This window comes from Elephas maximus, chromosome 16 (assembly GCF_024166365.1).
Source record: "Elephas maximus indicus isolate mEleMax1 chromosome 16, mEleMax1 primary haplotype, whole genome shotgun sequence".
NCBI classification, from domain to species: Eukaryota; Metazoa; Chordata; class Mammalia; order Proboscidea; family Elephantidae; genus Elephas; species Elephas maximus.
Genome location: NC_064834.1, coordinates 37,312,316 through 37,339,343, shown reverse-complemented (window position 1 = coordinate 37,339,343; position 27,028 = coordinate 37,312,316). Strand labels below are relative to the sequence as shown.

At 37.9% G+C, this 27,028-nt stretch overlaps 1 long non-coding RNA gene across 1 annotated transcript in view; it reads right to left on the bottom strand.

Moving 5' to 3' along the window:
* Positions 1-3,636: 3,636 nt before the first annotated feature.
* LOC126059768 (uncharacterized) overlaps positions 3,637-27,028 on the bottom strand; it is a 53,441-nt gene continuing 30,049 nt past the window's right edge. The window contains exon 4 of the long non-coding RNA XR_007513493.1: positions 3,637-5,219. This is a non-coding gene — a long non-coding RNA (uncharacterized LOC126059768). The remainder of the gene's footprint in view (positions 5,220-27,028) is intronic.

Genomic DNA, 27,028 nt, shown 5'->3' with positions numbered 1-27,028 from the left:
GTCAATGTGGGTGGAACAAAAGAACATTGTACAAAATGAAGGTGGTAAGATAGGGGCTAGGATAGACCATGCCAGGCCACATTAACGAATCTTTTCTCAATTCTAAGAGTAATAGGAAATTGTTGAAGGTCTTTAAGCAGGGGAGTGACATGAAAAGTATTGCTTTTTGTAAAGTTTACTGTGACTATGGTGTGGGGAATGGATTAAAAGGGGCCAGAGTGAATGAGGGAGGTGCTGATGGTGTTAAGAAGTGTGGAGAAAGTGAGATTGACAGAACAAGGGAGTGGGTAGAAAAGGGGTTTGAAGAAGAAGGCTATGTCAAGGATGGCCCCTATGTTTACAGCTTTTGCAACTGAATGGGCCATGATGTCAACTACCAAGAAAGAATACATTGGAAAAGAGACAAATTTGAGGAAGAAGAGCATAAATTAAGTTCAGAACATCTTGCATTTGAGATTCATTAGGCCCCTTGCTGTTGCATTATCTCATTAAGCCTTTGCCTTTGAAATGAGGTTCTCATTGATTATAATAGTAATTGATGCTTTCTATTTTCTTATATTAAGGATTGGGAGTATTGGACTCTGATCTCAAGCCACTCACGTGAAAGTCCCACCCTTGCCACTTAATAACTGTGTGACTCTAGAAACTTACTCAATGGCTTTAATCTTTAGTTTTCTATTCTAGAAGATGGAAAACATCACACTTCCTACCTTGTTAAGTTCTTGTGTGTATTCAATGATGAAGCACACTACCTAGCACATCAATCCAATAAAACTTAGGAATTATTGTTATTGTGATTGAAAAGCAACAAAAGGATACCAAATGTCAGAAGCTACATCACCCTGATTACTCCTGATGATGATTCTTTCAATCTTTTAATGTAAACTAATCAGATTTTTAAAATTTTAGATTAGTGTCCATAGCATAGAAAAAAATAGCAAAGTGTTTCATCCCATTGATGCTATGAGAAAATTCAGATGCAAAGTTTCTGTTTGAAAGCAGAATTTGTCTTCCTAGGATAAAACAATGAGTTCTTTTAGACATTCAGCTTTTTGGACTTGAGCAATTTGTGGAGTTGGCCCACTATAGGCATCGGATTGCAGTGATTCAGTAATAAGGTGAGTTCTTAAAAAAAAAAGAGAATCAGTCCTAACTTGTATTGCTAGTCAGTCCTCAGAGACTGTAGTTGTCATAAAGCATCTGAATGGAAAAGCTGTCTCAGAGGAACATATGAGCAACTTTCTCATAAAAGTTGACTCCATCCTGTCTGCCTCCCTAAATAGCTTTGTTACATAGAGCAAAGACTCAGCAGACCTGGTATTAGAAGCTATCAATTTTTGTTTCTTTGCTAGGAGGAGAGAAAAAGTAAAACGATAAAAAGACAATGCTATGGCTATGGAAAATCCATAAAAATAGCTGAAATTTCTGATAACAATCCTTTTCCTTTTGAAACTTGTAATAATTTATCTGCTCTATTTCAATGGAAAACTGTTTCCTACATTACATGCTTAAAGCACTTAAAGGATGAGTGATTGACTTCAGATAAATGTTGAAAGCTTTATCCACATTTTTTCCCACTCTAATTATGACATAATTAACATATCGCTTAATATCATGGATGATGCTGTCTTGAAGACCTCAACATTGAATATAATATAGCATGGCCTATAAAGTTTGTAGATGACTGGTTTATATCATTGACACCACTTAACTATACTCCTCTCTCACACAGCTTGTTGCTAGAGAGCTTCTCTCTTTAACAAGTTGTTTGTTTCTCAGTTGTCGTTGGCTGGACATTCCAGGAATGGGAATGATTGAATGAGAGAAAAGGATGGACCTCTCATTCTTAGGAGTATGGAGGTTACCTCTTTTACTCCTATCTCTGGGCAAAAGTCTTGCCTCTCATAGTCTTCATTTTGTCTGTGCACTGTGAAAGTGAGGGTGGTAGATAGAAAGATTCATGTGGAAAAACTAAAGTCACACTGGCATTGGTAATAGTGGAAGCTAACTCATATTCGAAATGCTCACCGGCAGCGTCACTGGTGAAGAATGTAGACTTTGGAGTCAGACCCGGATTTAAAGCCAATTATCTTACAAACTAGATGTGTGGCCTTGGGCAAGCCTCTTGAAGCTAGTTAGGATTGTAGTTAGGATTAGATGCCAGGTTGAATTACAGTATTGATCACATTGAACCATTCATACTAAATACATGCACATGTCCACAGACACCACAGCTGATTTCAGAGGTCCGTTGAAAAGACACCTGTCTTCAGTTTCTCTTTAAACAATCATATTGCCTAAAATTGCTACCATTTTATTCATTTTTTTGAATTAAGGTATTTCAGACCTTAATGATGACTATATTTTGTGTGCATGTGTGTATGTGTGTATTATAATAAACACTTTTATCCTTTTCCTACATTCCTATTCATGCTGTGATCCATTATAATTTGCCTTTTTCTTTAATCATTCTATTGAAAATACTGCTACCAAAACAATGATGTTCTAATTGCCCAAGTTGTATCATTGTTGTTTTCCACCTTCAATCTAATTTGACTTTTTCACAGTATTTGATTCTCTTTATCAGTTCATTCTTGAAACTCTTGTTAGGCATTCTTGATATTACCCTGACCTGGTTTTTCTCCCATCTCTCTGTCTTCTCTTTCTGGACTGCCTTACAGAGCCTGAATTTCTCTTCCTAGTCTTTAAATATTGGCATCCCATATAGTTTTGTCACTTGCTCCTCTTCTCTCACTTTACATTTTCTCTAGATTCAAATCCATGGCTTCAATTGCCATCAAACACACCGAGGACTCTCAGATCTCTCTCCAGAATATAACTTTCTCCTAAGATCTAGTCCCTTGTTTCTCCCCCATCTACTCAGACATGTCCACCTCAATGTACCACGAGCATTTCAAAGTAAATATGTCCGAAGTGAAAATTATTCTCTTTTCCCTCACCCCTAAGTTGCTGATCTTCTAGAATTCTCTGTAGTCTAGCAAATTTCTAAATCAAGAAAACTCTTTACCTCCATATCCTACTCCATCTTCTTCATGGAGGAATGTGTCAGAAACTATTGGCTTCCTACCAAAAGCCATTTCTGATTTCTTTCCTGATGAGAGCATTCTGATTTTATTTGGACTAACCATGTGCCTATTTTAAAGGGAAGAGTTATAGATTGATTTAGTTAAATTTGGTGATTTCATTCATCTTTGCCAGATACTCATTTCCTCATTCTCTCTTGCACCTAGAAGTAACTATGTGTCTCACTTTTTGGTCAACTAGAAGTAATGGGAAGTCAGCTGGGGGCTTCTTGGAGAGCTTTTTCTCCTGGGGAAAAGCACACTTTCTCCTTCTCTCCTTTCTTCTTGCTTGGGATAATTTAAGAGAAACAGAAAACTGGGTGGAGAGCCATAAAGATAATTAAGTGGTTGGAAAGAAAGTCTACAAAAACATGGTAAAATTTGCAATTATTTATCAAATAATCAAATCTTAAAAGCTTAATTATAGCTGCAAAAACGTTTATTATGGATAGGCTAGTGATCAGTTCTTAATATATAATTTTATAATAATGTGTAAAAGCTAAGGCTTTATCTTTAAATAACCAGATCTTTCTAATCTGTATCAGTTGTCTTTTTCTGTAACTACTTTCTTCTCTTGAATTGTTACGTTCAATATACCATTGCTATTGAGCTGTGCAGACTGTACATCTCGAAGTCAGGTCTCCTGACTTGGTGTTGGTCTCATCTCTCCACCCCCTACACACACACACACACACACACACACACGAGCAGTTCCATTACATATATGAAGTTCTCTCCTTTTTAAATTTGGCTAATTTATTACTGACCACTGTCAAGTGGCTATCTTTCCTTGACTTAAAAATCTCAGGAAAACCCAAGGAAAAACACAAAAATGGAGAAGTCAAGTCTGTATGGCCTTTGCCAATCAACCTCAAAGCAGCCTTTGAGAGACTCATTAAGCTTCAGGTCACACTGAGATGGGAGTATTAGTGCCTCAGCTGAACCTTGTGCCAATTGTTGAGGACTCAGAAGGGACTAATATCATTGCCTACCTTAGCAGATATTGCAGCCTTACCAGCAGGCCTCAATAGAACAAGGAAAGCATAATGAATGCTATGAACATAATCACTTAAAACTGATCAGTGACCTCAGGATATAGAAAAACAGGTCAAGTTTAATAAAGACACTCTGATGGTATATAATGTATGTATCCAAGGCCACATCTGCCAGTGGTAAAGAACCATTGATGACTCCTCATTGTGGGGCAGCAACATCAAAACCTGGCATATGTGTCATCATTCTCTTCCCGTCCCTCTGATCATGATATTCCTGATGAGTCCAAGTGTGACCTCAGACTCCTTCTTTACCTAGCTATTCAGGTAGGCACAACCACTAAACTGGAGTTGGTAATCTCTGGTTTACAAGGAGAAATCCTGGATTTTTTTATATAGTAAGCAAGTCCTGCTCAATTTCATTCTTACACCTTGCCACTGCCTTTATTAAAACTTAAAACTCCATCAATAATACATTACTTGAGACCTCAGCTTCCAAACATTGAGCTCTTTCTTGTGCTTTTTCCTCAGCCTGTCTGTTCTGCCTGAAATATCCCCTCTACTCTCTCCAGTCTTCTCCTGGTTCATTCCTTCTCATTTAGTTTCTTTTTTTTAATGAGGATGGAATTTCTAGGATCATATTCTGAAAGCCCCCCTGGTGATGTTTTTTAAAAGCTATTAGAGTTTTTTTTATTAGAGTATTAAATCAAGGTATAGACTCTCCCTATGATGCCTTATTACCTGGGCCACAGATCAGCTCTGCTTGGGTCCTGCAACTTGGAAGTCATTCAGTGAATTTATTATACAACAAATGTAACTTTCTTTTATCCCAGGAATCAGACCTAGTCGTGGGGTCTAGGATAGGGAACAGATATCATTCCATTCTCTCTATTGTTCCACTTCTCCTCTCTGCCTATAATCCCATCTGTGCACACAATTTTCTCCTATGTAGCCTCTTCCCCTACTTCTCACAAAGGACAACTCTCCTGAGGGACAAGTAAAATCAGCAGTTCCTCACGCTCAGTCAGACTCTGAATCTCACTTAAACTCAGCTGTATCCCACAATAATATTGAAAATACCTGCTATAAGGAATTTAATTCATTTCCTCCAGTTTATAACAGGCTCCGTCCTACCTTTAGGAACCTAGGGAAAAGGGAGAGAAAAAGACACAGAAGTAGAGAAAATTATTTCTGTGTAGGTTGGGGTGAAGGTTGGAGCATGATAGGAATAGACAGTTTGATGGCGAAAGGTATTTAAATGTTAACTCAAAGTAAGACAGACCCAAGAACTTTTAAGATTCATTATTGTATGTCACAATCAATCGGTACTTTCTGAATCCTGAATGTGTGTCCAGTACTGTGTCATGGACGGGAAAGACATTATCAGAAGTAGTAGACACAAGTTTCTTAAGGAATGTGATGTTCTTAAAGAGTGGACCAATGTAACTGAAACAATTAAAGGGACCCAAAACAACACAAGAGCAAGAATTATTATCTATGACTTTGAGAACCTTCGATGTTTTATTGGCTTTTTTCTTTCTTTCTTTCTTGGAGAGGATGGTAAGGAAATAACTATTTCTTGCTCTTCAGGACAGGCACCGTATCAACTTTTAGCACTAATGAGAACAAAATCCAACCAATCTTTTTAAGTACCATAAACCTAATTAAGCCTACCGAGATGTATTGTATGACAGAGGCAGATAAGTTTTTCCTCATCATCCTTGAACTGTAAAATTAAAAGCTACCTTAGTCCTCTTTGGAAACCCTGGTGGCGTAGTGGTTAAGTGCTGCGGCTGCTAACCAAAAGGTCAGCAGTTTGAATCTGCCAGGCGCTCCTTGGAAACTCTATGGGGGCAATTCTACTCTGTCCTCTAGGGTCGCTATAAGCCAGAATCGACTCGACGGCACTGGTTTTTTTTTTTCGTCCCCTCTATTGGAGAAAGGCTTTCAAGGACTTCTGTCTTACTCTCAGCCTTATAATTTTTTTTTTCCTTTAGGCAGAAGAGACTGCCCTCAGTGGAGCTGATAACTGGCATGAACTGAAGATAGAGTCAAACTACTGTAGGGAGATAATTGCTCATCAGCTTTGCACCTTTGTGTGGACAACAAATTAATGTGCAAAGGCTCCAAGTTCCAAACTGGAAATGTCTGCAGGAGGAATACTTCGGTGAGTAGAAAAGATACACTTTGCATTTTTTATGAACTGCTTTGAATTCTTGGAAATGTCAGTTGTATAAATATAGTGAATTATGTCACTCTTCAGCACCATTGCTTGCTACTTTACCCAACAGAAGGTCACAATTTTTCTGAACTATCCCTGACGTAGAATTTTTCCACAGGCAATTAGATTATGTTTAATGCTGTAGGATAAGATGTGCCAATAGGCACTTTTTCAAAATAAACATTCCTTAGAAAATATTAACAGACCTTGCCTTACATTGAATTTCAATCAGTTGTTATGAATGAATAGGGTTCTAGTTTCAAAAACAGCAAGGGTGATTATGAAAGTAGAAATGTTTTCTTCTTCATCAAGCACTTACTAACCTATAAAGGTGAGAGCAATTTTTGCCCTTCAAAATATATGGGAAAGTTAAAATTTTAGGTAAAGAGATATATGGTCATTTAATATCATTGAAAACATGAGTGTTTCAGCTACAATAGAATTTTTAACTTCTGGAAAATTCAGGACTGCAGATAGCTTGTCCTACAGTAAAAGAGAACAAAAAAGGGGAAAAGTGTTTTACAATGTCTGGAAAATTTTAAAATGATACTTTAAAAATACCTTTCTATTTCCCCACAAGCTCCTCATTAATTACAAAAGGAAAAATAATAACTTTAAAGTAGAGAAATCTGGCCGTCACCACCTTGACACATGATCAGAGTTAACATCACCATTAATGGGACAAATTGGCGTCAGGTGCCTCATGATCTATGGCACTGAGACAAACACAACATCAATTATTCCTGCCAAAAGTGCAAACCTGAATCAAATCATGAAGAAATATCAGACCGGGCCAAATTGTCTGGACTGTACTCTTCAAAAAATGTCAGTGTTATACAACACAAAACTGAGGAACTATCTCAAGTAAAAGGAGACCTAACAATATAACTCATGATCTGGGATCTTCTTTAACTCTAAAAGATTTAATTGGAACAATTAGTAAAATCTGAATAACATTTGTAGATTAGATGATGGTATTGTATCAATATTAATTTACTGATTGTAACAATTGTATTGTGGTTACCTTAGAGATTGTTCTTGCTATTAGAAAATACACACTAATGTATTCATGGGTAAAGGAACAACATCACCACACTTCATCTCAAACTGCTCAGGGTAAAAAATATATATATATATTTATATGTGTATATATGAGCCCTGGTGGCAAAGTGGATAAGAGCTTGGCTGCTAACCAAAAGGTCAGCAGTTTGAGGCCACATACACAGAGAGAGAGACAGAGAGAAAAAGGGAGACAGAGAGGAGAGAGAGAAGGATAAAGCAAATGTGGTAAAATACTAACATTTGGCTAATCTGGATAAACAATATATGGAATTTTTTTGTGATTTTACTCATAGATTTTAAATCTGAAATTATATCAAAATAAAAATTTAAAGGAAAAATAGACTTCCTTTGTTACGATGCTCAACTCTTTTAGAGACACAGTCTCTTTAAATTAATATTTTTCCAGGCCCCGAATTATTCTCTTTCTCATCTTTCTCCTGTCCCTCTATGTTAAAGCATGAGCTCTCTTTAGAGGCTAATGAGATTGCTCCTTCCAGCCAAAGCCTCCAGGAAAGGAAGATAGACTGTATAGATAGTTTTTGTAGGACTGTGTTTATTTTTATACAGTTTAATTTATAATACAGCCAATAATTGGTCATATCACAATTTCATTTTTAACTCAATAGAATTACATTTACAGAAAACTGGGGCTCCATTGTCAGCAAAATTTGTGTGTCATTTAATGTAACTATGCCTGCCTTATACAAGGCATGAGAGATTGGTCCCTGGATAGTGTAAACTGTCTGGACTGGACTATTAAACTAAAGGTTGGTGGTTCGAACCTACCCAGCGGTGCTGCTGAAGGCAGTCCTGTCAATTTGCTTCCATAAAGACTGTTGTTGTGGTGGTGGTTATTAGCTGCCTTGGAGTTGGCTGTGAATAGTTGAGCGCTGAATACTAGCCAAAAGATTGGCGGTTCGCCTACGGATCTGTTTCAGAAAGTTCACAGGCTTGAAAACCCTATGAAGGATAGTTCTACTCTGCACTCGTGGGGTCACCGTAAAGATTACAACCAATAAAAGCCTATGGAGCAGTTCTACTCTGTAATACCATGAGATCTCCATGTGTTGGAATCAACTTGATCTCAGTGGGTTTGTTTTTTCGTTGTTGTTTTCAATCTTTTTTTAGTTTTTTTTTATTATTGTACTTTAGATGTAGATTCACAGAACAAATTAGTATCTCATTAAAAAATTAATACACATACCATTTTGTGATATTGGTTGTCAACCCTGGGACATGTCAACACTCTTCCCTTCTCAACCTTGGGTTACCCATATCCATTCTTCCATCCTTTTCTGCCCTCTTGTCCTTGCCCCTGGGCTAGTATGCCCATTTAGTCTTGTTTTGTTTCATGGGCCTGTCTAATCTTTGGCTGAAAGATGAACCTCAGGAGTGAATTCAGTACTGAGCTAAAAGGGTGTCCGGGGGTGATACACTCAGGGTTTCTCCAGTCTCTGTCAGACCAGTAAATGGGTTTTTTTTTTTTTTGTGTGTGTGAATTAGAATTTTGTTCAACATTTTTCTCCAGCTCTGTCTGGGACCCGCTATTGTGATCCCTGTCAGAGCAGTCAGTGGTGGTACCCAGGTACCATCTAGTTGTGCTGGACTCAGTCTGGTGGAGTCTATGGTACTTGTGGTCCATTAGTCCTTTGGACTAACCTTTCCCTTACGTCTTTTTTTTTCTTCATTTTCCCTTGCTCCAGACAGAGTAGGACCAGTGGAGTACCTTAGATGGTGCTCACAAGCTTTTAAGACGCCAGATGCTGCTCACCAAAGTGGGATGTAGAACATTTTCTTTATAAACTATGTTATGCTGATTGAGCTAGATATTCTCCAAGATCATAGTTCCCAGCCCTCAGCCCAGTAATCCGGTCCCTCAGGGAGTTTGGATGTGTCTATGAAAGTTTCATGACCTTGCCTTGGTCAAGGTGTGCTGACTTCCCCGGAATTGGGTACTGTCTTACCTTTCAACACTGATCTATTGTCTAGTTAGTGTTTTCCTCTCCCCAGCCTTCCCCACCTATCCTCTCCCTCATAACTATCAAAGATTGTTTATTTCTGTTTATAGATCTTTTCATGAGTTTTTATGTTAGTGGTCTTATGCAATATTTGTCCTTTGTGATTGACTTATTTCACTCAGCATGATGCCCTGAATATTCATCTATATTGTGAGGTGCTTCCCAGATTCATCATTGTTCTTTGTTGCTGTTTAGTATTCTATTGTGTGTATATACAGTAGTTTGTTTATCCATTCATCTGTTGATGGGTATCTAGATTGTTTCCATCTTTCTGCTATTGTGAATAATGCTGCAGTGAATATGGGTGTGCATATGTCTATTCGTGTGATGGTTCTCATTTCTCTAGGTTATATTCCTAGGAATGGGATTGCTGGATCATATGGTATTTCTATTTCTAGCTTTTTAAGAAAGTGCCATACTGATTTCCAAAATATTGGTACCATTTTACATTCCTGCTAGCAGAGCACAAGAGTTCCAAGCATCTGCAAAAAAAATGAAACAAGACCCATACCTCACTCCATGCACAAAAACAAGCTCAAAATGGAACAAAGACCTAAATATAAATTCTAAAATGATAAAGATCACAGAAGAGAAAATAGGGACAATGTTAGGAGCCCTAATACATGGCATAAACAGTATACAAAACATTACTAACAATGCAGAAGAAAAACTAGACAACTGGGAACTCCTAAAAATCAAACACCTATGCTCATCCAAAGACTTCACCAAAATAAAAAGATTACCTACAGACTGGGAAAAAGTTTTTAGCTATGACATTTTCGATCAGCGCCTGATCTCTAAAATCTACATGATACTGCAAAAACTCAACTACAAAAAGACAAATAACCCAATTAAAAAATGGGCAAAAGATATGAACAGACGCTTCACTAAAGACATTCAGGTAGCTAACAGATACATGAGGAAATGCTCATGATCATTAGCCATTAGAGAAATGCAAATCAAAACTACAAGGAGAATTCATCTCACTCCCACAAGGCTGGCATTAATCCAAAAAACACAAAACAATAAATGTTGGAGAGGCTGTGGAGAGACTGGAACACATACACTGCTGGTGGGAATGTAAAATGGTACAACCACTTTGGAAATCAATTTGGCGCTTCCTTAAAAAGCTAGAAATAGAACCATCATATGATCCAGCAACCCCACTCCTTGGAATATATCCTAGAGAAATAAGAACCTTTGCATGAACAGATATATGCACGCCCATGTTCATTGCAGCACTGTTTACAGTAGCAAAAGGATGGAAGCAACCAAGGTGCCCATCAAGGGATGAATGGATACATAAATTATGATATATTCACACAATGGAATACTATGCATCAACAGAGAATGATGATAAATACGTGAAACATTTCATAACATGGAGAAAGCTGGAAGGCATTATACTGAATGAAATTAGTCAGTTGTGAAAGGACAAATATTTTATGAGACCACTATTATAAGAACTCAAGAAATAGATTAAACAGAGAAGAAAATATTCTTTGATGGTTATGAGAGTGGGGAGGGAGGGAGGGAGAGGGGTATTCACTAATTAGATAGTAGACAAGAACTATTTTAGGTGAAGGGAAAGACAACACACAATACGGGAGAGGTCAGCACAACTGGACTAAACCAAAAGCGAAGAAGTTTCCTAAATAAACTGAATGCTTTGAAGGCCAGGGTAGCAGGGGCAGGGGTTTGGGGACCATGGTTTCAGGGGACATCTAAGTCAATTGGCATAATAAAACCTATTAAGAAAACATTCTGCATCCCACTTCGGAGAGTGGCGTCTGGGGTCTTAAATGCTAGCAAGCAGCCATCTAAGATGCATCAGTTGGTCTCAAGCCACTGGATCAAAGGAGATCGAAGAACACCAAGGATACAAGGTAATTTCGAGCCCAAGGGACAGAAAGGGCTACATAAACCAGAGACTATATCAGCCTGAGACCAGAAGAACTAGATGGTGCCTGGCTACAACCGATGACTGCCCTGACAGGGAACACAAGAGAGAACCCCTGAGATAGCAGGAGAGCAGTGGGATGCAGACCCCAAATTCTTGTAAAAAGACCAAACTTAATGGTCTGACCGAGACTAGAAGGACCCCGGTGGTCATGGCCCCCAGACCTTCTCTTGGCCCAGGACAGGAACCATTTCCAAAGGCAACTCTTCAGACAGGGATTGAACTGGGCAATGGGATGGGGAGGGATGCTGGTGAGGAGTGAGCTTCTTGGATCAGGTGGACACTTGAGACTATGTTGGCATCTCCTCACTGGAGGGGAGATGAGAGGGTAGGGGGAGTTAGAAGCTGGTGAAACAGACACGAAAAGAAAGAGTGGAGGGAGGAAGTGGGCCGTCTCATTAGAGGGAGAGCAATTGGGAGTGTGTAGCAAGGTATATATAAGTTTTTGTGTGAGAGACTGACTTGATTTGTAAACTTTCACTTGAAGCACAATAAAAAGTAAAAGAGAGAGAAAAAAGAGTTCCAAGCACCGTGTTGTCTCCCCAACATTTGTTATTTTCTGTCTTTTTGATCATTTCTACAATGTTGGGGTGAGATGGTATCTCACTGCAGTTTTGATTTACATTTCTTTAATGGCTAGTGGTCTTGAGTATCTCCTCAGGTGTCTGTTAGCCACCTGAATATATTCTTTGGTGAAGTGTCTGTTCATATCCTTTGCCCATTTTTTAATTGGATTATTTGTTTTTGTTGTAGAGGTATTAGATTTTCTTATGGATTATAGAGATTAGACATTTGTCAGATTTGTCATATCCAAAATTTTTTCCCCAATCTTTAGACTCTCTTTTTACTGTTTCGGTGGTCTTTTGATGAGCATAAATGTTTAATTTTTAGAAAATCCCAGTTATCTAGCTTATCCTCTGGTGTTTGTGTATTGTTACTTATCGTTTGTATATTTTTTATGCTATGTATTAGGGCCTCTAGCATTCCCCCTACTTTTTCTTCTATGATCTTAATAGCTTTGAGTTTTCTATTTAGGCCTTTATCTATTTTGAATTAGTTTTTGTGTATAGTGTGAGGTATGAGTCCTGTTTCATTTTTTTACAGATGGACATCCATTTTTGCCAGACCATTTGGTAAAAAGACTGTCTTTTCCTCATTTAACGGACTTAGGGTCTTTGTTGATGATCAGGTGGTCAGATCTACATCTGGGTTCTCAGTTCTGTTCCATCGGTCAATGTGCCCGTTGTACCAGTACCAGGCTGTTTTGACTACTGTAGCTATGTAGTAGGTTCTGAGGTCAGGTAGAGTGAGTCCTCCTACTTTATTCTTCTCCAGTAGTCCTTTACTTATCCAGGGCCTCTTTCCTTTCCATATAAAGTTAATGATTAGTTTTTCCACCTCTTTAAAGAATACTGTTGGTGTTTGGATCAGGATTTGTAGATGGCTTTGGGTAGAATTGACATTTTCACAAGTTTGAGTCTACCTATCTATGAGCATGGTATGTTTATCCATTTATGTACATCTCCTTTGGTTTCTTGCAGCAGTGTTTTGTAGTTTTCTTTGTATAGGTCTTTTACATCCCTGGTTAGATTTATTCCTAAGTACTTTATTTTTCAGGAACTTTTATAAATGGTATTGCTTTCCTGATTTCCTTTTCATGTTCTCTTTATTGATGAACGGGAATTCAACTGATTTTTATATGTTTATCTTGTATCCTGCTGCTCTACTGAAACTTTCTATTCATTCCAGTAGTTTTCTCACAGAGTCTTTAGGGTTCTCTATATCATCCACAATTAGGGGTAGTTTTATTTCTTCCTTACCAATTTGGATGCCCTGTATTTCTTTTTCTTCCCTTATTGCTCTAGCGAGGACTTCCAGCACAATGTTAAATAGGAGTGGTGATAAAGGGCATTCTTGTCATGTTCCTGTTCTCAGGGGGAATTTTTCAGCCTCTGTCTGTTAAGAATGATGTTGGCTGTTGGCTTTGTATAGATGCCCTTTATTATATTGATGAATTTCCCTTGTATACCTATTTTATTGAGAGTTTTTATCAGGAATGGGTGTTGGACTTTATTGAATGCCTTTTCTGTGTTGATTGAGATGATCATGTGATTCCTTTCTTTTATTTATGTGGTGAATTATGTTGATTGATTTTCTAATGTTGAACTATCCTTGCATACCTGGTATGAATCCCACTCAGTCATGGTGTATTATTTTTTTGATATGATGCTGAATTCTACTGGTTAGAATTTTTGCATCTATATTTATGAGAGATATTGGTCTGTAATTTTCTTTTTTTGTGTGTGGTGTCTTTGCCTGGTTTTGGTATCAGGCTATGCTTGCTTCATAGAATAAATTCAGAAGTATCCCTTCATTTTCAAAGTTCTAAAATCACTTGAGTAGTACTGGTGCAAACTTTTTTCTGAATGTTCAGTAGAATTCTACAGTGAAGCCATCTGGGCCAGGACTTTTTTTTGTTGGGACTTTTTTTTGTTTTTATTTTTTATTACTTTTTCAATCCCTTCTCTTGTTATAGATCTGTTCAGATTTTTGACCTCAGTTTATGTTGGTTTAGGTAGGTAGTGTGTTTCTAGAAATTTGTCCCTTTCCTCTAGGTTTTCAAATTTGTTGGAGTACAGCTTTTTATAGTATTCTGTTATGATCCTTTTGTATTTCAGTTGGGTCTGTTGTAATATCCTCCATTTCATTTCTTATTTGAGTTATTTGCATCCTCTCCTGTTTTTCTTTTGCCTGTCTGGCCAGTGGTTTGCTGATTTTGTCAATCCTTTCAAAGAACCAACTTTTGGTTTTATTGATTCTATTGTTTTTCTATTCTCTATTCCATTTATTTCTGCTCTGATCTTTATTATTTCCTTTTTTCTGGTGGCTGTGGGCTTCTTTGGCTTTTCTCTTTCTATTTGTTCTAGTTGTATAGCTAATGTTTTGATTTTGTCCCTTTCTTCTTTTTCCTTGTGTGCATCTATTGCTATAAGTTGACCTCTGAGCATTGCCTTTGCTTTGTCCCAAATGTTTCGGTAGGATGTGTTTTCATTTTCATTTTGAAACTAGGAATTTTTTTCATTTCATCTTTGATTTCTTCTATTTCTCAGTGGTTTTTAAGCAAGGTGTAATGCAGTTTCCATGTATTTGATTTTTTTTCCTTGCTCATCCTGTTGTTAATTTCTATTTTTATGGCATTTTGATCAGAGAAGATGCTTTGTATTATCTCAGTGTTTTGGATTTTGTTGAGGGTTGCTTTGTGGCCTAATGTGTGTTCTATTCTGGAGAACGTTCCATATGCACTGGAAAAGAATGTGTACTTTGCTGCTGTTGGGAGGAGTGTTCTATATATGTCAAGAGGTCAAGTTGGCTGATTGTGGCCTTTAGATCTTCTGTATCTTTGTTGAGTTTCTTTCTAGATGTTCTCTTTGTTGAATTTCTTTCTAGATGTTCTGTTCTTTACTGAGATTGGTATGTTGAAGTCTCCTACTATTATTGTGGAACAGTTGATTTGTCTTTTCAGTGCTGTCAGAGTTTATTGTATATATTTTGAAGCCCTGTCATTGGGTATGTAGATATTTATTATAGTTATGTCCTCTGAGTGGATTGTCCCTTTAATCATTATGTAACATCCTTCCTTGTCTTTTATGGTTAATTTTGTTTTAAAATCCATTTTATCTGAGATTAGTATTGCCACTCCTACTCTTTTTTGGTTGCTGTTTGCTTGATATATTTTTTTCCATCCTTTGATTTTTAATGCATTTATGTCTTTGTTTTATGGTGTGTTTCTTGTAGACAGCATATTGGTGGGACCTGTTTTTATAACCTGTTCTGTCACTCTCTGTCTCTTCATGGGTGCATTTAAGTCATTTACATTCAGTGTGATTATTGATAGGTAAAAGTTTATTGCTGTTGTTTTGTAGTTTTTTTTTTTTTTTGTGGTGTGGATGTTTTCTTTGTTCCTCTTACTGTCCTGTACTGAATTCCTTTTGTTTGTGGATTTTTGTTTCTTTCTTTCTTTCATTTTGTGTTTATTGAGACGTTATGGTTTTCGTCTTTATTTTGTTGAGAAGGTTTGTGAATTTTCTTTGTGGTTGTCTTGAAATTTACCCCATCTCCCTAAGTTTAAACTAGTCTTTTATTACTTGATATCACCTTGACTTCTTCTCCATTTGAAAGTTGTATACCTATACCATTTATTCCCTCTTTTATTGTTCTGATGTTGTTGTCATTTATAGATTGACCTCTCTGGTTTCCTTCTGCAAGTCTTTTCATTTTGCTTTATCCTTGAGAGTTCATTACCTAGGTTGGTATCTGGCTGATGCTGTCCTGTGTCCTACATTCAGGTTTTTGTCTGCTGCTGTTGGTTCTCTAACTGAAGCACACCCTTTAATAATTCTTATAAGTTTGGTTTAGTTTTTATATATTTCCCTTAATTTCTGTTTATCTGGATGCTAATTTCTCCATCATATTTGAATGAAAGTTTTGCCTAGTATATTTTTCTTGGTTGGCTGTTTTTATCTTTCAAGGTTTTATATATGTCATCTAATTACCTACTTGCCTGCATGGTTTCTGCTGAGTAATCAGAGCTTAGTCTTATTGTTTCCCCTTTGTATGTGACTTTTCATTTTTCTTGAGCTGCCCTCAGGATTCTCTTTCTGTCTTTGGTTTTAGTGAGTGTGATTATGATATGTCTTTGTGATTTTCTTTTGGGATCTATCCTGTATAGGGTTTGTTGAGCTTCTGGGATGGTTGGCTTTTTGTCTTTCACAATATTAGGGAAGTTTTCATCATCAAATCTTCAGTGATCCTCTCTGTGTTTTCCATTTTTTCCTCCTGTTCTAGAACTCTGATCAAATGCATATTTTTGCTTTTGGCTCTATCTCACATCATTCTCGGGTTTCTTCATTTTTCTTCATTCTTTTCTTTGATTTTTCCTCAAACAAAGTGGTATCCAAGAATTTGTCTTCAATTTCACTAATCCTGTCTTCCATTGTTTCAAATTTGCTCCTAAAACCTTCTGTTGCACTGTCCATTTCTGAAATCTTGTCTATTTTTATTTTGAATTGTTGTTTTTGTATGATTTTTAGTTGTTTATTTTGATATTTTGTTCCTGTATTAATTTCCTGAATTCTTCTATTGCTTCGTGTGTGTTTTCCTTGATTTTGTCTATTTTTTCCTTATTTTTGTCTGCATTTTCCTTCGTCTCTTGGAGAACCTTGAATATTAGAGTTTTGAATTCCCTATCAGTTAGTTCCAGTGCCTTTACTTCTACCAGAAGGTCATCTGGTATTTTATTTTGGTCACTTTCTGGAGCCATCCTGTCCTGTTTTATTTGTATGTTTTGATATTGTCTGCTGTCTCTAGGACATTCAGGGATTATTTTCTTTGTTTATTGATTGTAGATTTGTTTGTTTCATCCTGCCTTTTTGTTTCATTTGGTTTTGTCTGGGCATGTTTTGTTGCTTGCTTACCTGGGCATGATACTTCTCACCACCTTGTGCAGGTGGGCAGGGCTGGTCACTTGGCTTTGGTGCAGCAGGGTGGGTCTAGTGGGGAAGTGGGGTGGGGATGGGTAGTTTGCAGCACAAACCAGGGCCAATGGGCGGGGCTGGTGGCAATGCAGGGCAGGGTCTGATTGTGTTGGTGCCACTTGGGGCATGACTCTTGGTGTGTAGTGCAGATAGGCAGGAGGGAAGGAGAGGATGTGATGTGCAAAGCTGAGTGAGTAAAAGGAGAGAAACAAAAACAAAAAAAGAACAGAAAAAAAGTAAATAAAATGGCGGGGCTATAGGATTCAGCATGTGGTGGCAGGGCAGACCCAGTGAAGCTGTGTGCTGGTGTCTGCCTAACCGAGTACTGTGACTTGGCCTGTCGAGAAGGGATGTGGGAGGTGTATGGCTCTAGATGGGTGGGAGAAATTAAAGGAAAGAGAGGAAAGGGAGAGAAGAAGCCAAGCAACAAAAAAATAAAAACCACAATGGGGGAGCCAGCCATTGGGGGCAGGGCAGGATTGGGGTGGCAGCAAGCTGATGTCTGTTTTGTATGGTAGCACAGCACAGCCCTTTAGTAAGCAGTGGAGGCAGCATGGGGTCTAGGTGGAACGCAGAGGGAAAAGATAAAGAAAAATAAAATATATGGTGCCAAGGGAGCCAGCCTATGGGGGTGGCGCAGACCTGGGAAGGCCATGTGCCGGAGGCTTTCCAGCCAAATGGTACAACACAGGCCACCAAAAAGGAGGGGCAGCGCACAGGGCTGGGTGAGTGGGAGAAAGGAAAGGAAGGAAGGTAGAGAGAGAGGAAACAACAATAAAAAAAGAAAAAGAAAAAACAAACAAAACAAACAAACAAACAAAAAACCCAATAAATAAATAGATAAATAGTGCTGAGGGAGCCAATTGGTGACAATGGTGCAGACCTGGATAGGAATGCACCACTGACTCTCCAGCTGAGCAGTGCAACACAGCCCCTCGAGATGGGGCAGGGGTGGTGCACATGGCTGGGTGAACAGGAGAAAGGAAAGGAGAGAGAGAAGAAACAGAAAAAAAGAACAAAGGAAACAAACTAAGAAGGGAAAGGAAGGAAGAGATAGAGAAGCTGGCTGGGCAGGAGAATGGAAAGGACAGAAGGGTGAGAGAAAGAAACAACAACAATAAAAAATCTAAAAAAATTTAAAAAAACCAAAAATGGTGCTGAAAAGAGCCACCTTGTAGGGGTGGGGTGGATCCAGTTGGCTGTGAGCTGGTATCTCTCCAGCCGAGCGACCATGGTTGGTTGGAAAGTGGTGGAAGCCATGTAGAGGAAAGAAGGGTGGGGATGGGAAAGCGTGTATCGCTGGTTACTGGGTGTTCTGTCTCCTGTAGGGAGCTCTGTAAAGTTGCCTTCCTGTATTCCCTGTCTCTGGTCCTTGGTGGCTGAGGTCCAGGATGGCCAATCAGGGCAACAGTGAGCTGGTGTCTCTCTGGCCAAGCTACTGTGGCCCATTGGAAAGCACTGGAGGCCACGTACAGGGAAGAAGGGTGGGGGGTGGGAAAGCATGTATCCCTGGTTATCAGATGTTCTGTCTCCTGTTGGGAGCTCCATATAGTTGTCTTCCTGTACTCTCTGTCTGCATTTCTTGGTGGATGTAGTCCAAGATGGCGAATCCATGCTGCATTGGCCAGTAGAGGGCCTCCACTCTGTAGCTCTCCTTGTTCTCTGTTCTCTGTCAGTTTCTTATTCTATTCAGTGCTTGATCAAGTTCTTTATTCCCTCATTTGATGCTTTGGTTTCCAGGATTGACATTTGTATCAGTTTTACTTAGTTTTTTGGGTCTTTGCTGCAGAGGGACGATGTGGTGCTTCTGTCTGTTGTGCCATGTTGGCTCTGCCACCTCTTTTTGCTGTTGTTTTGTTACAAGGTAGGCAGATGTTGGGGAGAGTGGAGTAAGGGTGAGGAAATTAGTTGTCTGTGCCCTTATGGTATTTATGCCCTGATGTTGTTTACAGGGCAATTAGGAGAATATATGACACTCATCAAAAGTTAGATATCCATGTAAGAAAAATAGATGGGGCAGCCCCAAGGCAGATGACTGATTTACTATTGAATTATAAACCCAGTGCCGTCAAGTCCATTCTGACTCATAGTGACTGTATAGGACAGAGTAGAACTGCCCTATAGTGCAGCTATTGAATTATAGGCAGTCAAGTATTAGAATGTTCAGAGTTCAGTAAAGGCTAAGGAGGTTTGTGAAGACCAAACTTCCCTTGAAAGGCAGAGGGTGAAGGGAAAGAACATGAACTCTTGAGGCTAAACCAAATTGGATTTGAATCTTATCTCTACTTTTTACTGGCCTGACAACCCTTGGGATGTTTTGTAAAGGGACAGTGTTGATAAATTACCTGATGTAGACAGAACACTTTATTAAATAGAATAGATTCAATGCTCACAGCTTACCAATTTTTCATGGGCTTATTGAAAAAAAAGTATGGTAATTAAAATTAATAAAAATTGTATAATCCCCTCCAACATTTAAAAATTGGATTTAATGAGAGTTAGTATGTTTTAATGTTTTTTACCTAATGGTTTGGGGTCTCAAAGGCAAACTTGTCTACTGCCTACAAACATCTTAAAACTACTCTCCTTGTGAGTATTAAATAAAGCGTGATGATAATTATTTTTAATTTTTAAATGCTCACTTTTCTTCCTATATGAAGTTCTCCTAGTCTCAGGCTTATTTTGTTTCAGCATCTGTAGAACTAAAACAGACAAACAAAAAAACTAGCCCTAAACCATGGATTATTTGTGTTAAGACACTGAAGGGTAAGGGACTTTTTTTTTAATAGAAACTCCCTCTCACATGTTTTGCTGCATCCTCCCTCCACCTTTGGACTTGACCTTCAGTTGTCAGGCTTAAATGTAGTCATTTTATTTGGCTGTTGAACCTAATTTTAATGAGTGAAAGTCTCTCAGGCTTATCACAGATGAGGTGGTGAGCCTTTTTCAGAAATGTTGCCTTCAAATAGACTTTTGTGGCTTAGTATATTTATGGCACTTAACAGCTGTGTGCTACTCCTAGAAGCTTTAGTCCAGCTCACTGATTATTGTCACAGAAGATAAGACGTGGGGGAAAAACCTTAGATTAAAATTATGTTTGTAAATATTTATGTAAGCATGAAACACTATCAACACATGCACTGATGCTGTATTAATTACACCTTGTGTGAGGAGAATTGAAAGGCTTATTTTAAATTTGACATCATTATTTCCCAGGGGCAGATTCTTCCCACACATAAGTTCAAATGTTTTGGATATGGCTCTCCTTTGAAGAATTTTTTAGTGACTTTAACAGTTCATTATTCTCCATTTATTGAGCAAATATCAAGGCGCTAAAGAAGATACAGAAAATTGAAAAAATATGGTTCTATTCCTCAAAGAACAATTTACAGTTTTTAAGGGTGAAACAAGACATTCATATTTGAAAACCTGATATAACACATGTACTTTCTTTGGAATATAAGTATAGGATTTTAGATGCAGAAGAAGATTTACATAGGAAGAGAATTAAAAATGATTTTATGGAGGGAGTTGAATCTTGAGATGGAACTTAAATGAGAGGTAAGATTTATATAGGCAATGAGCAAGGTTTGATTAAATATTGCTTATTTTTTGTTTATAAACTTTATATATGTTATATACTGTAATTTACTATAATTTTAATAGTTTCTAAGTGCCAAGAAATATGCTAGGTGCGTATATATTTATTCTTTAGCTATTCATTCAGGAAAGTGAAGGTAGGTAGCTGTATTAGACATTTGTAGCTGAATCCTCAGCATGTCTTCTGCACTAGATGATTCTAAGTCATTCATAGTCATTCCATCTACCTTGCCAGGGCGGGCTGATGGGCATGTGACCTAATTCAGGTCAACAAGACATGCAGGGAAGACTACTCTGTGGGTTACTGAATATCTACTTACTGGCAAGGAGAACGACATTGGCACTGTAGGTTGGTGAAGTACAGGGCCTTAGGGAAGAGAGTGGATTTCTTAAACAAAGGTGGAGTTCTGTCAAACAGAAGGAAAAGGGGGAAGATAAAAAAAACTCCTACAAACTACACTATTATGTACATGTTTTGTTACTATTATTTTATTTCCTTTATTGCTTGATAATATCACACAGAAGTAAAATTTTCCTGAAGATGATTCAAAAACAGTTGCAGCAATACACCAACAGGAAACTGCCAGAAACTCAAGTTGGATTCAGAAGAAGACGTGAAATAAGGGATATCATTGCCGATATCATATGGATCGTGGCTGAGAGCAGAGAATACCAGAAAGATGTTTACCTGTGTTTTCTTGACTATGAAAAGGCATTCGACTGTGTGGATCATAACTAGTTATTGATAATATTACAAAGAATGGGAATTCTAGAACACTTAAATGTGTTCATGTGGAACCTTACAAAGACCAAGAGGAAGTAGATAGAACAGAAAAAGGGGACACTGCTTGGTTTAAAATCAAGAAGGGTATGCATCAGGCTGTATCCTTCACCATACCTATTCAATCTCTATGCTGAGCAAATAACCCAAGAAGCTGGACTATATGAAGAAGAACATGGCATCAGGATTGGTGGAAGACTCTTTAACAACTTGTGTTATGCAGTTTACACAACCTTGATGACTGAAAGTGAAGAGGACTTAAAGCACTTACTGATGAAGATCCAAGACTGTAGCCTTCAGTATGGGTTATACCTCAACATAAAGAAAACAAGAATTCTTGCAGCTGGACCAATAACCACATCATGATAAACAGAGAAAAGATTGTAGTTGTCAATGATTTCATTTTACTTGGATCCATAATCAACACCCATGCAAGCGCAGTCAAGAAATCAAAAGATGTATTGCATTAGGCAAACCTTCTGCAAAAGACCTCTTTATAGTGTTGAAAAGCCAAGATGTCACTCTGAGGACTAAGATGTGCCTGACCCAAGCCATGATATTTTCTATCACCTCATATGTATGTGAAAGCTGGGCAATGAATAAGGAAGACTGAAGAAGAATTGATGCCTTTAAATTATGGTGTTAGTGAAGAATATTGAATGGACCATGGACTGCCAGAAGAATGAACAAATCTCTCTTGGAAGAAGTACAGCCAGAGTGCTCCTTGGAAGACAGGATAGCGAAATTTTGCCTCTCAAACTTTGGATATGTTATCAGGAGGGACCAGTCCCTGAAAAAGGGCATCATGCTGGGTAAGCTAGAGGACCATCAAAAAAGGGGAAGACTCTCAACAGATGGACTGACACACTGGCTCCAAGAATGGGCTTAAACAGCAGCAATTGTGAGGATATTGCAATACCAGGGAGTGTTTCCTTCTGTTGTACATAGGGTCACTTTGAGTCAGAACTGATTGAACAGCATCTAATGACAACAACATAATTCAGAAATTTAAATCATGCCTTTCCAATGGATACATTCTAGTTTTTGGGAGAGTAATGATAGTACTTGTAGTATTCAAATATACATGAAACACTTGCACTGAATTCTCATGTCTCACTAAACCCTGTCATGTAACTAAAACCAGTGTAACTAACATTAGAACTAAGAAATTTGTACTTTTTCCATAGTTTTTCTGCTGCAACACAGTATTTACAAATGGAAATTCTTATCTCCTTCCGAGAGACATAAGCTTATCATTTGTGATGAACATGTGCTCTTTTTTGTTTGGCCAGCATATATTTTCCTTTCTTTTAGTTAATGCTAATATGGTCTTCTGGGGAACTACCCCTTTTGCCTTCTCAGTCTAAGTGCTTCAAGTAGAGTGCATCTCTGCCTGATTCCAGGGATGGCCATGTGACTTAGACTGGCCAATCAAAAATGGCATTCCTTTGGCTGTGACCCAATATGGGCCAATGAGAATCAGGTACAGGACTTTCATTGTTTAGGGGAAAATACACCAAACTCTAGTTGTGGGCAGCCATAACCATATGGGGCCTAAGAAAGAAGCCAACAGAACTGATACAGTAGACAGTTGGATCTGAAGATAATCACGTGAGTCCCTGAACCCAGTCCATCCTGAAGCCAAATTTACTTGTGGACTTTTCACAAATTTCCCCTTTTTGCTTAAAACAGTCGAGTTGAATGTTATCAACTACAGTAAAAACTGTAAAAGCTGGAACCTGAGTAAGGCAGAAACCTGTCAGAGAAGGAAAACTCAAATAATTTCCACAAAAACGAGTGATAGGAAAGTGATAAGACTTCACCCTGTCAAAGGAAGAAAACTTTCGAGACCAGGAAAAACAGGGTAGTCTTGTCAAGTTTCAGCTCGCACGGGTTTCACTGTATTTATGAGACAGTGAATTTTACATTATAAAGACAAATAGTTAATTAAAGGAGAAATATTAAATATTAGAGAAAAGCTATTTCATTTTTAGTGAGCTCTGTTTTCAGAGCTTTGAACCAGAAGCTCGAAGTACACTTAGCTAGTCTAGCCTTGGTTCCAGGATCTGAAAATACCCTGCTCAGGATTGTGGGCCCATCCTCATGAGGTCTGAGTAATAGGAACACGGCACATTTAGGCTCGTAGAAACCTTGTTGAATATTAAATAAATTTGTGGTGGTATACATTTCCATGGAGCTCCAAACATGTATTCATGTCTTATACCTGTAATAATTTATTCATATTTTTGCAACAGCTCAGGACTTAATATTCAGTAGGATAAACTATTTCCTAAATTATTTGAAATAATACTTTATGGAGAATAACACCAAAAATTTCATTTTGTGAATGTGTGCTTGTATGTGTGTTGTAGAGGGAGGTAAAGATCTCTTTAACACTGAGTGGAATTTTAAAATGCAGCTTATTTGTTATATTTGCCTTATTCACATTTCTTCATCATTAAAGTCAGGCTATTTAGTATGATTACCGGGTCAGGGTTAAGGCCTGCGAGTGGTCTTCACTGAGTTTGTTATCTCATTTAGTACCCTCCCCCCCCCCAAAAAAACCATTACCATCGAGTCGATTCCGACTTATAGTGACCCTATAGGACAGAGTAGAACTGCCACCACAGAGTTTTCAAGGAGCGCCTGGTGGATTCGAACTGCTGGCGATCTTTTAATTAGCAGCCGTAGCTCTTAACCAATACTCCACCAGGGTTTCCTCATTTAGCACATAGATAGCAATTTCCACATCAAAAATTACAGCTGTGCCATTTCTGAGTCCATGGTACTTTAGTATTTATAGGCATTAATGAAACTCGGGAAATATAATTTTGTTTATTTAAGAAAAATGAGGTGTTTTTAATGCTCGTCACGGTTTAGCTTGCATTAGTTCCCTAACTGTAAAAAAAAAAAAAAAAAATCTAGAAAATGCAGGTCCTTTTGATTTCTGCCTCCACATGAACAGCTGGACAGGACGAAGTGAGGGTAGAGATGGAACAGTGTGAAGGACACTATTTGCAAGGGCAGGGAAGCCAGAGATCCTCCTGTCCATTTGTTCATGGGTTAGTGGGCTTTCAGGCAGAAGTAAACTCCTTGAGGCCAAGAATTTTGTCTACCTGGTTCATGCAGGGTTTAGAGCCTAACATGATTGAAAGGATGGATGAATACAGAACTTTTCATAAATTAAGTAAATAATGTTGTGGTACATATTTTTTTATACTTTTTATAAAACTCAGGTTCATTCACCCTTTAGCCTAATCAGTACAGGCTGTTTTAGTTATCTTTGTATTAATTAATTTACTGAGTTCTTATAAAGTGTTGGCCGGGAGTTGTCAACCCCTGCCAGAGGAGCATTTGAAAATGTGTGGGGGCATTTTTGGTTGTTAAGATGTCTGCCTATATTGGTATTTGGCGGATGGGGACCAAACATGCTAAATATCCCGTAATCTGTTCTACTATTAAGGAACATTGAACTTTGTTTTCAGTTATGACGAAGATTCTGTACTTGTCTCCTGGTAAGATTTCTTTCTTGGGACATGTGTGCAAGAGTTTCTCTAGGGCAATCAATGGCTTTCAAACTCTTTCAATCATGGCCAGTAGTAATTAATACTTTTTGTGTCACAGCACTGTAGCACATTTGAGTATATAACTGAAACAAAAACTTTTACAAGACAGTATTATCCTTTTCTATGTGTTAGGCATTCTGATCTATTCTACTAAAAATAATGTTGCCTAAAAAAAAAAACAAAAAACCCTTGCAGTCAAGTCGATTTCGATTCACAGCTACCCTACAACTCACTAAATTGATTTCAAAACTTACTCATTGGTCAAAGCTCATAGCTGAAAAAGCAAAGCTGTAGGGGGCATGCCTAGTAGCAGGAATATTGAGTCAAAGAGTATGTTCATTTTTAACTTTTCCAGGTAATGCCAAGGAGCCCTGGTGGCATGGTGGTTAAAGCATTTGGCCACTAACTAGGTCAGTGCTTTGAACCCACCAGCTGCTCCATGAGAGAAAGATCTGACAGTCTGCTAAAATTTACAGCCTTGGAAGTCCTATGGGGACAGTTCTACTCTGTCCTTTAGGATTGCTATGAGTCGGAATTGACTCAATGGCAATGGGTTGGGTGATGGAGGTAATGCCAAACTATTTTCTAAAATTGCTTTTCTAACATACATCTACCAAGAATGGGTAAGAATTTTTGTTGCTCCACAACCTTACTTTCAGTCTTTTTGTTTATTCGTTTGTTTTTTTACTTGAAAGAGTGTATCATACAAATGCAATTTTGTATGTTTTTTCCCCATACCTAATGTTAATATGAACAGTTTCCAGTATCATTAACTGGTTTTAAAACATGAGATTTTTAATGATGATGTAATATTCCATTGTGAGGATATATTATCATGTATTTGACTCTTTCCCTGTTGTTTACCATAACTTTACTTCTGAGGCTTTGGGTCACTCTGTAATGAAATCATTGATTATGATCCTTGACAAGCCAATCTCTGGTTGTACTTTTGGACAAATGCCAAGTCTCAAGATTCCTGAATCCAAAGGTCTGACCATGTTTATGTCTTTTGATATACACTTTCAAATTGCCCTCTAGAAATGTATTTACTTTTCGATGAATTCAGGTTTTCCTAATTTTAACAGGTAAAACGAAGCTTCACTGAACATATAACAGACAGCGGAGTTCTGTTTACAAAAAACTGCTCCTAAATAGATTTGGGAATGTGTTTTTCATTCTCCATATTTAGAACTGTAAATGTAAACAGAAGTAGGGAAAGAATGTCTAGCCTTAACAAGGTATTACTTCATTTCACTTTAATAGTTGTTTGCCTCCCCATGGAATGAAAATAACACTGAACGCTAACACATTGCAGAGATTGCAACCAGTGTCACCAACAATTTGTATATAAATTATTGACTGGGAACCTAATTTACTCTGTAAGCCTTCACCTAAAACACAATAAAATATTAAAAATAAATAAAAAAAAGGAAGAAAGAAAAGGAAAAAAAACACTGAACCAGCCACCAGAAGGCCTGACTTTTAATTTTGACCCCCACCAACCACGTGACCTTTATAAAATCGTGTAACCTCTCTGAATCTGCCTCCATAGAATAGTGATGTCCCACTTTGCCTATTTCACAGAGTACGTGTGAGGGTTCAATGACCCAGGAGAGGTGAAACCATTCAGTACTGAAACTGGTCAAGTTAAAAAAAAAGCGAAAGCATAAGAAAGTCATTTGGAAATATTTTGAATCTATTCAGTAGATTTACCACCAGGATGTTGATCTCCAACAAGTAAGCAGATTTTCCATTGATTTTACCAATGAGATAAGGCTAGGTTTCACACCTGGTAGACAATGTCTTCTTGTTTGTTTTTAATTAAAAGGATAACATTAAAGAAATAAAAAGTAAACTCCCCATAATTCAAAACAAAACAAAACAAAAAACAACTCCCAGTTCACAGCAACTTGAAATTCTGATTAAATTGGCTTAGGATAAGGTCTAAACTTTGGTATATATTTTAAAGCTCCTTAGACGATTTTGATATGCAACTGGAGTGAGAACCTCTAGAACTGTGGTACCCAATACAGTATCCAGTAGCCTCGTGTGGCTATATACATTTAAATTTTAAACTAATTTAAATAATTTTAAAAATTCTGTTCCTCAATTGCAGTAGGCATATCCCAAGTGCTCAATAGTCACCACATGTGGCTGGGCAGGTGGCTACCGTATTGGACAACGCAGAACTTTTCTATCATTATAGAAAGC